We start from the raw sequence: 13,451 nt of genomic DNA, 5'->3' as shown, positions 1-13,451 counted from the left end.
TGTTATTCCCTCATCAAAACATACCAGGAGTTTTGCCTTGATTCTTCCATGCATATTTGAGAAATTCTTGAACCATTCAGTTCTGTAAAATGCCTGGGTGCACCGAGGCGCAGCTCCTCCTCTTTTCAAGGTGTTAAGGAGTTTCCAAGCTTCCGAGTTTCTGCCTCTCAGAGAAACCTTCCTCTAGGCCTCCCACACTCAACATCTGATGGAACGGCGCATCTGCTGATCTCATTGCAAGAACTACTACTCAGTGCAACACTGGTAAAAACATTGTTAAAGAGTTAATAGCAGTGCCATGTTGTGATGACTTCCTGAAGGCGAAGTTTCAGAAAAAGCAGGGGGTTTTAAAGCGACAGAGGCCCAATTTCAAGGCGTTAAATTACAAAGTCAAAGTCATATTTCATAGATATCACAGTTTTTTTAACAACTTAGTTAACATAGTTACTTGATTGTGCTATAAAAATGCCACTATATGCCTTGAAAATATATAATACTGCCTCCTTAAGGATTATGTCATGTAGCCTTGTTTAGAGAGTACGTTTGCAGAGCTGTCTGTATTTTGATCTCAGCAGACGAAGCTCCAGTTTGTTGCTGAGGAAGCAGAAGTGATGGTCTATCATAGCCTTTAGCTTGGCTCCTGTTTGAACCCTCCTTTTGCATTGGTTTTAATTTTGTGTTTTTTAATTGTTTTCTTAGACTATGTTCACACAAAAGGCAAAAGTACCTGGAATTTATTTTGTCCATATTTGAGAATTTCAGACTTTTTCATGAACCCATGAAATTATAAACTCAGATATGCACTTTCCAGTGTGTGTCTGGTGTTCATTTGGGTTGTTTAATCATGGTTTATGTTGGGAAATGAGCAGGAGTGGCAAGGATAGACAGAAAGTGAAAGTAAAATGCAGAAAACTAGATGGCAGAGAAGGAGATCACTGTCAGATGAATTTCTGTTGGCTGAGGATGGTCAAGAGAACTCAGGTGGGGCTTTAACTTGACCACAGTTCAATGCAACCCAATCAGCCAGATCAAGATTTCACTGTTTCTACCCAAATGTACTTTTTCAACCTGTGCAGTACCAGAAGTATAATATATAATAAAGAGGCATCAGGATTACACAGGTTTAATATAATTGGAATTACTCCACCACCAATTAAATGGAAATAGTGTCTGACGCAGATCTATTGATACACTTGAAGATAGAGCTATGCTACTGCATCTAATTCAGATTCAGAACTTTATTTTCCATGTGCACTTTCACACAAGGTTCAGTTGAATAGGAATTCTTGTGTAGAATTTGCCTGTCAGACAAATATATATTTAACGCAAAAATAATTTAAGACATCTACGCTAAGCTGCTAAAGACTTGAACATATATAATACACTGTGTATGCTAAAAATAAATAAATAATTCATTTCACTTGAGTTTGAAGAACAACAATTACTGTACTAGAAAATGTAAACATCCATTGAAGGCAAAAATGTGAGTATTCGTGTTATTTACATTATATAGACTTCAAGGCTAATACTAAATTAATGTTAAGCTAATGGTTACTGAACCATTGTCTAGTTCATTGGTTAGGTATTAGTAAACACAATCCTGATGATAAACGTCTAATGACTTTGTTAAGGACTGCTAAATAGAAAATCATCAGGTAGCTGAAAGAGGAAGTCCTGGTCACATTAACTTGCTGTTGAATCATTACCTACTGATGAAATCCTGACTACAATTTGGATAAAAACTAGTTAAGAGTGATGACTCTTTTTTTTATAAGAGAACAAAAAGTGTAAAAGTATACTGTATTTCTAAATCAGTTATAATTGGTTGCCTACTTTCTAATTGCCCACAATACTTTAAGTTTTAAAATATTTGAAAGTTGAAAAATACTTTAGCAAAATATGTAGCTACTAAAATGTTTAAATAAGATTTTAGAGTTTTTGAGCCTGAAGTACTGCAAGTATTTTGTACACAGTATTAATAAATCACTTACTATTTGGTAGATTAATGTTGTTTTCCATTATATGCTTCTTCCTACAAGTTCTTTGCTTCCTGGTGTATGTCCTACAGTTGATACAACCAAAACATGGACAGTGTTGTTTGTATGCAGTCAGATCACATGACCACAGAAAAGAAGCATTTTCTATGATTTCAAATAATTCTTGGACAGGAAAGAGTGCAGCAGGTCATCTGTGAGGTAACCTTCACAAGGCTTACTTCTTTGCTTACAAGCTTGCTGCAGTTGAACATGCCTCGTTTCCTCTGGGCAAGCAGTACAGGATGGGTTGCTGCAGTTTGGTAAGCCATTTTGTCGGTTTGCAATGTTAGCACAGCTGAAAAAACAACCTGTGCCGCTCCATTCCCGGGTTCCTTCATGACAATGGTATGGTCAGGGTGGACTTTCTGGCATCACGCAACACACTACATTGATTATGGAACAGAAAAATGTTGCTGCTTGCGTCATGTGTCACGTTTGTTGCCACATTAGTTGTTCGGGTTTAACCCCGCCTACCCAGTGAGAGTCCAACTGATGGTGGAAACATTTTTCTGAATAAGCAAGACCATGTCTTGCTGCAGACATGGTCTTGCTTATTCAGCAAGATTGTGAATAGAGGTTGGGAAATTAGGCTCAGTGGAAATGAAGATGTCTATGAAAGACACTTGTCACAGGCTGAGTTAGCAGAATATTGAACAGCAAGATACAGTGGTGAGAAAAAGAGTTTGCCCCTTTGTGATTTCTTTCCTTTTTGTATGTTCATCACACATAAATGCATTAGGTCGTTAAATTTTTATATCATTTAAAGATAATATGTAAAACAAAATGCTGTGTTTAAGTGAAGTTGTTTATTGTGAAGAGTGGGGAGGAATCCAAACCTACATGCATTCATTGAGAGAATCTGACTTTTTGCATAGTTGTTGTGATTCAGCGACATCAGAGGTTTTTGAGCATATACTGGCTTTAAGGTCATGCCAAAACATCTCAGTCAGATTCAGGCCTTTCTGTCTTTCTGCGACTGTTTTTCTTGAAAAGAGAAGACAGCCAAGAAAAATGCATGAAAACTGCAAATGGTGGTTGATACATATGCGTCTCTTACCAAGGTTCCTAGCTCTTTGATACCAATCTAATGGACAGTGTGTGAACTACATGGGGTTTTTGGAAACGGAAGGGCACGATGGGCCAACTGCATGAAATTTTGCTGATAAACTTAGAAAATAATCTGTCATGCAGTAAAATATATTTTTCCTGATTAATATGTCCTACTACGGATATATCAGACTAGACAACATGTGACCAATTTACAATTTTGGGTTAGAAGCTTTTTAGTTACACTAAGAAATCAAAATGAGTAATAACAGTATTTCTGTAATTCAAAATTTGGGTCTATTTGCAGAAAAAGTAAATTATGTGCATGTGTTTGATAAATGCAACTATGAATCAAAAGATTACCTTAGGCTGCATATGACAATATATCAGTATTGATGAACAAAAAGATTACATACCCTTATAGAATATATATTTTTATATATACAGGAGGATAACAGGTTTTAGAACAATATAGTAAATAAATTTGTATGCTGTATTAAACTGTATTCAACATTTCAAAGTCTTGCTTGAGGAATAACAGCATCAATAAAATAATTCCTTAAGTTCCTAGCAGGCATCATTAGCATTAAAACTGTAATATGTAGCTTTTAGAAAAAACAACATTTTTTCACACATTTGTTGAAACTATCATTTGTCGTGAGAGCATGTTATCAGACACATAATCTGTGAAAAAAATGAGCTGCTCTGCCTTCTGTCAGTGCTCCCAGAAGGGTCTTCACGCTGTCAATCATGTACATGTATGCGTGATGCATAAGTGTACCCACTTGCTCTCTGCTATGAGACAGGTTCTACCTGTCAGCAGAGCCTGCTGCTACATGCTAAGGCTAGTTAACATGGCCACCAATGACAGTGGATAGACAGTTTTCTTGTAGCAATGACTTTTTCTGTCTGTTGTCCATTAGCATATTTATCAGCGCATTAATGAGTCTAATTGACAGCTTTGATTGGATGTTTTTAACTTGGAGTGATGCATTTCTTCAGATGGTAATAGCAGCACTGGGAGGAGCTGGAGCTTTTCCCAGATTGTTTGTCTCATATTATGCTGTCACAACATGGTAATAGTTTTAGCAAATATGTAAAAAAAAAAAAAACACATATTTTTTTTAAATAAAAGTTACATACTGCAGCATTAAGAGGTTAAGGTCACACACAATAGGATCTGTTAGTGGATCACAAATATCAAGCATTAACAGAAGACACTCTTAATGTACACAGGTTACATCCCTGTGCAATAAAATGAAAGAGTTTCCATTGATATCATGTTGAGTTTAACCCACAAGTGAATATAATTTGGACAGTGTTCATTTTTGTTTTACTCATATTGAGGGTTTGGAAGTTTGTTTATCATTAATTAGTTAGTATTATGCCCAGGGCTGTTGTACATTTATGTTCATAATGTTGTTTACTTATGCAGTTTTGCAGTTGTGTCTGTTATCATTTCACTTTACCTGACTGGATTTGGAGCTTCCTCAGACAATTCAAACATATTTGTTTTTGACTGCATCTGAGCTTGGGTCTGGTCAGTTCTCCTCACACACTTGCAGAGTCCAGTCAGACTATACTTCTCCAACTTCAAACTTGATCGTGCTTCAGATAGTCTATTATAATAACTTGCTAATAAGAGAAGCTTCTCAGAAATTTGCCTCAATAAATCCAAAAAATGTTGATACATTGATAGACAAAAAGTCAGTGGAGTTACTTTGTGATCATAAATGTCAAGTTTGTGTAAAACTATATATATGAAACTAGAATAGAACTAAAACAGACTATACCTGTCTAACCTTTCTCATGAGGTCAGTCAGTTGTATAGTTTTTCAGGTTATTAAAAGTATATCTCACAGGGTGCAGCACCAGGTATGTGTAGTTGTGCCGTGTTGTGCTGTGTAATTACTATGTACTGCACATATTACTACAAATATAAGTTTTGTGTTACCAGCTCCTAAGATTTTGGTTGACCCTCATTATTTATTGTTTTATTTTTATTCTTTCATTAGTTGATATAACAAACATATATTTATATTGCTCACACATGTACTATATATCTGCATTGCAAAGGAAAATTCCTACACAGAGATTCAGAAAATCACCTTGTTACTATGTATGTAAGAAAGGTATGAAATTGATGTTCTCTTCGCTACTGTTTTGTCATAGCCTAATTTATGTAAAAGACATACAGTATGTATCATAGACAAACTGTGTAAAACCCTCTCTACTGTCTGCTGTAAACGGTTCCTGTTGTCCATAAGCTGTCTCTATTAAAATGAAAGAAATATTCTTGTGTCTGTGTCAGAATATAACATTATAAGAATATAAGACACACAACAATTTTTGACAATTCCTAAGAAATATTTCTCTACAGTGGGGGAAAATAAATTTTTGATAGAATGCTGAATGCACTTAGAGAGATTTCTGCAATTTTCATTGTAGGTAAACTACAAAACTTTTAGAGAAATAATCTAAAACATGGCCGAAAAATCATGCTGAATGAATTTTTAACTGATTTCTTCGTAAAGGATTGTAACACTAGAGATGTTTCAGGTTTTGCACATCAATGCTGTTAAAGGAAAGGTGTATATAGTGTTTGATCGATACAACGAATGTGTTTTTACAAAACTGAAAAGATTTTTTTTTTTTACAAACTGAACCTGAGCTATTTAGCAAAATATCTGAAGTTGTGCTAATAGAGATGATGCCACCTGTCCATCAATTCAATGGGTTTGTCAGCAACTGACCAATTGCCAGTTATAGTTTGTCCCAGAACAGAACCCAGTCTACCTCTAATTCCATATCCAAGAGATGGATCAAGACCTGCGATGGACCTCATGAGCAGAAGAATCCAACAGTGATCAATGGGAACTACCACATGTTCTTCTCAAGGTAACTGAATAAAGCTTCCTTTTTTCAAATCAGAGGCATATTCACAAATGTTTGCTTCAAGGCCTCACTTGACCAAGGAGACGACAGTGAGGTACAGTACCAGGAAGTCTTCTCTTCCACTTCAACCATCTATATGTCCTTGTTGTAAATCATTCTACATCTGAACTATAGGTCAAGAACAACAAATAAGTAATCAAATCGCTGTAATCAATAAATGCATAATGATTCTTAATATAATAAATTAAATAAGTAAATGAATACACAATAAGAAGTATAAACTAAACACTAGATAAGTAAACAAAGACAATAATGCTATGCTACATGATTATAAAATAACATTTTTTAAATTCTTTCACATCTTCATATTTTAAATAAAGGGTAAGAAAATATACTAGCTGGTTCACACACAATGCTTGTAAAAACCCAATTTTACTCTAGGTGGAATTAAACTTTCCTGCACAATATGTCTATATCAATATTTGGTAGTCTTTGTAAAGCAACAAAGTAAAGACTCTGGAGAAAAAAAAACTGTGCGAGTGGCTCCAACCAGAGCACAGATAACATTGTGTTGAACAAGAAAGGGCTGCATACTGGAGGGCTGCAAGGAGGACGGATGTGAAGAAAGCTTCATGCTGATCTTTTGTCCACTTGTATCTCTAAAGATCTAGAGCCTTTTGATGTTTTTACTAGCCATCTGGCTCCAGAGATTATTACATATAAAAATGTCGTTTGCTATTGTTCACATTGACAGTAAAATGAATACATATATTATTTTTGAGAGAAATTAACTTAAAAGACACATGTTATGTCTTTTTGCACATTTTTGGTACATTTGGATCTTTACTGCCTCTAGAAACAGTCTAAACGTGAAAAAAACCCATCCAGCCAGATTAGTCACAATCAGTGGTCATTATTACCAATCAACCCCTGGAGAACCGTGTGCAGGGTAAAAAGCTCAAGTAGGTCCACTCGACTCCATCCATTTACCATTCAGAATCCACTGCTGCACTGTAAATGCAAAATTGTATTTAATTGAAAATAGTAAGTTGACTTTTATCAGTTTTTATCAAACTACTATCAACACTCACTTTTAGTATGTTACTTGGAATATGTGTTTGAAAAGTTTCCAACTGGAGGAGACATAATCCTGGTGTTTCCATGAACAGCTCATGCCTCCTCCACACCAGCCGCCCGCTTACTTTGCTTAATTTTTTTTAGGCAATGAGTTTGTACATTTTTTTTAAGTAGGTGAACTAATTAGATTTTACAGCATACAGGGCACCAGGCCGTCTGATACAGGCTGTTGGGATGGATGTCAGAGCATGCTCTGCACTGCTGGGAGTAAGTCTGTCTTGTTTCTGATGAGAGTTGAACTCTGCCCTTTGTTACCCATTCAGTTCATTACATTTATGGATATTTATGGATGATTTGGTCCTACTGACTTCATCAGGTCACATTTTTTGAAAATACCCGTCTCCATCCATCCATCTGTGCCTCAGGATGAAATCAGAATTAAACAGGCCTCAGAGTAAAGGCCCACTTATAGAACCTGAAGTTTGGAAGTGACAGGCCTGTCTTTCTTGCTGGATTGTGGTGAACCTAAGGTCATTTACCATGCCAAATAAATTTTGTTACTGCTGATAGTAAATTGCTCCAATACTGAGGAGGCAGAGAAGGTAACTACGTTGACTCTGGGCAAAATATTTGTTTTATTTATCACTCTCCTACACAAAGCTGCCAATCTAGACTATCTATCAAGATATGCTACAGCTTCTCTGTATGGAAGAACAGATGTCCACCCCAGATAAGTTTTTGTGACTGGGATAGATGCACGGATGGGGGCACTAACCATGGCCTGATTAAAAGGCATTAACTCAGATTTCTGGCAATTAATTTTAAAACCAGAAAGAATACCATAATGCTCAAAGCAGGACAACACATGTGGAATACATTGCACAGTATTGATTAGATACAATAAGATGTCATCCTCAGATAACAAAATATGATTGTGTGTATTGTTAATAGAGTTTGGAAAAATTGTAGATGAGCTGTGTATAGTTGGTGCCAATGGTTAAAGTGGAAGGGCGGCTATCAGCAGACTGAGAGGGCAACCTCTCAGTCCACCTTTTGCTCGAAATAGCAAAAAGTGAAGAGGTAGTTTTGCCTGTAAGCACCACAGCTGTTGGGCTTTCTGTACAGTACTTTAATGCATGATGTGCCAAATCCTATAGACTTAAGCACTGACTACAAGAAGGGCCACTCAAGGAGGTCAAAGGCCTTCATGACATCAAATGAAAGGACAGCAGCAGAGAAATGTAGGTTTTGAGCACCATCTAAAATATGCAGTAATCTTCTAACATTATTGTAGCCAATCTGAACCTTATAAATGGCTTTTACCCATGGAGCCCGGCCGGGCTCAGCCCGAAGAGGAAACATGGGCCCCCCCTCCCATGGGCCCACCACCTGTGGGAGGGGCCAAAGGGGTCGGGTGCACTGTGTGATGGGTGGCGGCCAAGGGAGGGGACCCTGGCGGTCCGATCCTTGGTTGCAGAAGCTGGCTCTTGGGACGTGGAATGTCACCTCTCTGGTGGGGAAGGAGCCGGAGCTAGTGCGTGAGGTCGAGAGGTTCCGGCTAGAAATAGTCGGTCTCACCTCGACGCATGGCTCTGGTTCTGGAACCAGTCTCCTTGAGAGGGGCTGGACATACTTCCACTCTGGAGTTGCCCAGGGTGAGAGATGTCGGGCAGGAGTGGGCATACTTGTTGCTCCCCATCTCGCCACCTGTACGTTGGGGTTTACCCCGGTGAACGAGAGGGTAGCCTCCCTCCACCTACGGGTGGGGGGACGGGTTCTGACTGTCGTTTGTGCTTACGGGCCAAACGACAGTTCAGATTATCCACCCTTTTTGGAGTCCTTAGACTTTTGGAGTCCTTAGGGGGGGTACTGGAGAGTGCTCCTCCTGTTCTGCTGGGGGACTTCAACGCTCACATGGGCAATGACAGTGAGACCTGGAGGGGCGTGGTTGGGAGGAACGGCCCGCCCGACCTGAACTCGAGCGGTGTTCTGTTGCTGGACTTCTGTGCTCGTCATGGATTGTCCATAACGAACACCATGTTCAAGCATAAGAGTGTCCATATGTGCACTTGGCACCAGGACACCCTAGGCCGCAGTTCGATGATCGACTTTGTCATCGTTTCATCGGATCTGCGGCCGTATATCTTGGACACTCGGGTGAAGAGAGGTGCGGAGCTGTCCACTGACCACTACCTGGTGGTGAGTTGGCTCCGGTGGTGGGGGAGGAAGCCGGTCAGGCCTGGCAGGCCCAAACGTGCTGTGAGGGTCTGCTGGGAACATCTGGCGGAATGCCCTGTGAGACGGAGCTTTAACTCCCATCTCCGGCAAAACTTCGAACACGTCCCGGGGGAGGTGGGGGACATGGAGTCTGAGTGGACCATGTTCCGTGCCTCCATTGTCGAGGCGGCCGATCGGAGCTGTGGCTGCAAGGTTGTCGGTGCCTGTCGCGGCGGCAACCCTCGAACCCGTTGGTGGACACCTACGGTGAGGGATGCCGTCAGGCTGAAGAAGGAGTCCTATCAGGCCTTTTTGGCCTGTGGGACTCCGGAAGCAGCTGATGGGTACCGGCGGGCGAAGCGGCATGCGGCTCGGGTGGTTGCTGAGGCAAAAACTCGGGCATGGGAGGAGTTTGGAGAGGCCATGGAGAAAGACTTCCGTATGGCTTCGAGGCGATTCTGGTCCACCATCTGGCGTCTCAGGGGGGGGGAAGCGGTGCAGCACCAACACTGTTTATAGTGGGGATGGTGTGCTGCTGACCTCTACTCGGGACGTTGTGGGCCAGTGGGCAGAGTACTTCGAAGACCTCCTCAATCCCACCAACATGCCTTCTATTGAAGAAGCTGAGCCTGGGGACTCTGGGTTGGGCTCTCCAATCTCTGGGGACGAGGTCGCCGAGGTGGTTAAAAAGCTCCTCGGTGGCAAGGCCCCGGGGGTGGATGAGATCCGCCCGGAGTTCCTTAAGGCTCTAGATGTTGTAGGGTTGTGTTGGTTGACGTGACTCTGCAATATCGCATGGACATCGGGGGCAGTTCCCCTGGATTGGCAGACCGGGGTGGTGGTCTCCCTGTTCAAAAAGGGGGACCAGAGGGTGTGCTCTAATTATAGAGGGGTCACACTCTTAAGCCGCCTGGCAAGGTCTATTCAGGGGTCCTGGAGAGGAGGGTCCGTCGGATAGTCGAACCTCAGATTCAGGAAGAGCAGTGTGGTTTTCGTCCTGGTCGTGGAACACTGGACCAGCTCTACACCGTCGGCAGGGTCCTGGAGGGTGCATGGGAGTTCGCCCAACCAGTCTACATGTGTTTTGTGGACTTGGAGAAGGCATTCGACCGTGTCCCTCGGGGAGCCCTGGGGGGGGGTTCTCCGGGAGTATGGGGTACCGGGCCCTTTGATACGGGCTGTCAGGTGCCTGTATGACCGGTGTTACAGTCTAGTCCGCATTGCCGGCAGTAAGTCGGGCTCGTTTCCGGTGAGAGTTGGACTCCGCCAGGGCTGCCCTTTGTCACCGATTCTGTTCATCACTTTCATGGACAGAATTTCTAGGCGCAGCCAAGGTGTTGAGGGGATCCGATTTGGTGGCCTTAGGATCTCATCTCTGCTTTTTGCAGACGATGTGGTCCTTTTGGCTTCATTAGGTCGTGATCTGCAGCTCTCGCTGGAGCGGTTCGCAGCAGAGTGTGAAGCGGCCGGGATGGGGATCAGTGCCTTCAAGTCCGAGGCCATGGTCTTGAGCTGGAAAAGGGTAGAGTGCCTTCTCCGGGTCAGGGGGGTGTCCTGCCCCAAGTGTAGGAGTTCAAGTATCTCGGGATCTTGTTCACGAATGGGGGAAGAAGGGAGCGGGAGGTCGACAGGCGGATTGGCGCAGCGTCTGCCGTCAAGCGGGCGCTGTACCGGTCCGTCGTGGTGAAGAGAGAGCTGAGCCAAAAAGCGAAGCTCTCAATTTACCGGTCGATCTACGTTCCCACCCTCATCTATGGTCATGAGCTTTGGGTCATGACCGAAAGAACGAGATCGCGGATACAAGCGGCCGAAATGGGTTTTCTCCGTAGGGTGTCTGGGCTCTCCCTTAGAGATAGGGTGAGATGCTCAGTCATCCGGGAGGGACTCAGAGTAGAGCTGCTGCTCCTTCACATCGAGAGGAGCCAGTTGAGGTGGCTCGGGCATCTGGTCAGGATGCCTCCTGGACGCCTCCCTGGTGAGGTGTTCCGGGCACGTCCCACCGGGAGGAGGCCCCGGGGAAGACCCAGGACACACTGGAGGGACTATGTCTCTCGGCTGGCCTGGGAACGCCTCGGGATTCCCCCGGAAGAGCTAGAAGAAGTGGCCGGGGAGAGGGAAGTCTGGGCCTCCCTTCTGAAGCTGCTACCCCCACGACCCGACCTCGGATAAGCGGAAGAAGATGGATGGATGGATGGATGGATGGATGGATGGATGGATGGATGGATGGATGGATGGATGGATGGATGGATGGATGGGTATTTAATGTCACCTGTGTCTCTGTGTCTTCGTCGGGTCCTTGTTGTTACTTACCCCCCTTGGCGTTTGTTGTTCTGTTCCTGTGTGCCCAGTCTGTTTTTCGTCCCTCGTTTACCGGTTGCTACCGGCGTCGAGCCCTGGCTTCAGCTGCCCAGCTTTGGGACTGTTTTGGACTGTGTTTATTTCTGGATTTACTTTATTAAAACACCATTTCTCATCATATCCTGAGCCTGCTGCGTTTTCCTCACCACCGATCACCACCACCACATGAAAATAAACATAAATCATCTAGTCTCACCTAAGTCCTGTAGACAATTGGGGGCAGAAGTGTAAGTAAGTTACTGGATGAATATGTGCATATCCTGGGCTTTTGGTTTCAGATATACTAGATAGCCATTATTCTAAGTCAACTTACAACTGCAACTTAGTCTGCAAACATACTCTGCTTTGTCCTAATTTTTAGTTGGCCCAGGAAATTGACAGAAATTAGGACTCCTTTCCTGGGGGGGCCTGTAAATGTTGGAGAGCAAATACTCTGCAGCAGTCTCTTTAGGCATAGAATGGACACACCATGATTAGATGTTTTATCTAATCTATATATATTAGTATATTTTCAAGCATTACAATTTTTAATGCCAACAGGATCCTGTCAGAAATGTTACTGCTTTTTAAACAAGAGCCCTCCTACTGTCAGACTGTAGATTATTTTGACTTGAACATTTCTAAATGCCGTGGTATCTTAGTTTAGTGAGGTTGTCTCTGTACCCTCAAGAATATTACTAATTCTGTGCTAAGTCACACTGATGCATTGGTTTCTACCATGCTAACTCTAGATATTGCAGCAGTAGCAGTATTCCTTTTTTTGTTGTTATTAAATATGTTATGATATTCTCTTTATGCGGCTATTAATAGCTCTAATTTTATTTGTCTTACTTTTTAGTTTTCATTGCCATGGTGAATCGTGTTATCTTTGATCCATTGATGGGGGCTTCTTTTCCTTAACTCAGGGGCTATTTGACTCAGAATTGAGTTAGATAGTTGGCATTTCCTGTCCTGAAACCAAAATCCTTGAGTATCACAGAATGGAGTAGGTCTATTCAGAATGAGCTACCTCTGTGGTTATGCTGCCATATGCTTAGGTTGTTGGAGAACAAAATGACCATTTTTCTTCCTTCTGCTATCTTCATGGTGTTTAAACTCTGATAAATGATCATATAAAAATATACATATTTTTAATATATATATAATATGTATATTTTTAGCCCTGCGACAGACTGGCAACTTGTCCAGGGTGACTTCGCCTCTCGCCCGAAACGTTCGCTGGAGAAAGGCACCATTACCAGACTGGGACTCGAACCCATGACCTTCTTGCTGCAAGGTAGTGGCAACAAGAAGGTCCAACTGCACCACAACTGTTTTTAAACTGTATCATTTTATTTATACTTTTATCTCCTTGCAATTGGTTAGAACTGTGTTTGAGTTGACTTTATAAACAGTACTGTTACTATTATTATTATTATTATTGTTGTTGTTGTTGTTTTATAATCATTTGATGTTATTTCAACTGATAACTGTATGCTTCTTTTTTCTCTCCACAGAATCTAACTTCTGATCTGTGTAGCTCTGATCCCTTCCTGGAGGGGGCGCTGCCTCCACCCCCTCAGCAGGTAATATTGCTAAGAACTAACATAATATAGAAAGTACTCCCACATCAGTTCTTTAGGAAACTAAAGTACAATTTGGCTCCCCCGGAGGAGCTGGAAGAAGTGGCCGGGGAGAGGGAAGTCTGGGCCTCCCTTCTGAAGCTGCTACCCCCGCGACCCGACCTCGGATAAGCGGAAGAAGATGGATGGATGGATGGATGAAGTACAATATTCTCGTGCCTATTTCAATCGCAATTAAACAACCAGATTTGATATTAAT

The sequence above is a fragment of the Xiphophorus maculatus genome, chromosome 21 (genome assembly GCF_002775205.1).
Source record: "Xiphophorus maculatus strain JP 163 A chromosome 21, X_maculatus-5.0-male, whole genome shotgun sequence".
Lineage (NCBI taxonomy): Eukaryota > Metazoa > Chordata > Actinopteri > Cyprinodontiformes > Poeciliidae > Xiphophorus > Xiphophorus maculatus.
This window is presented reverse-complemented; position numbering follows the sequence as displayed.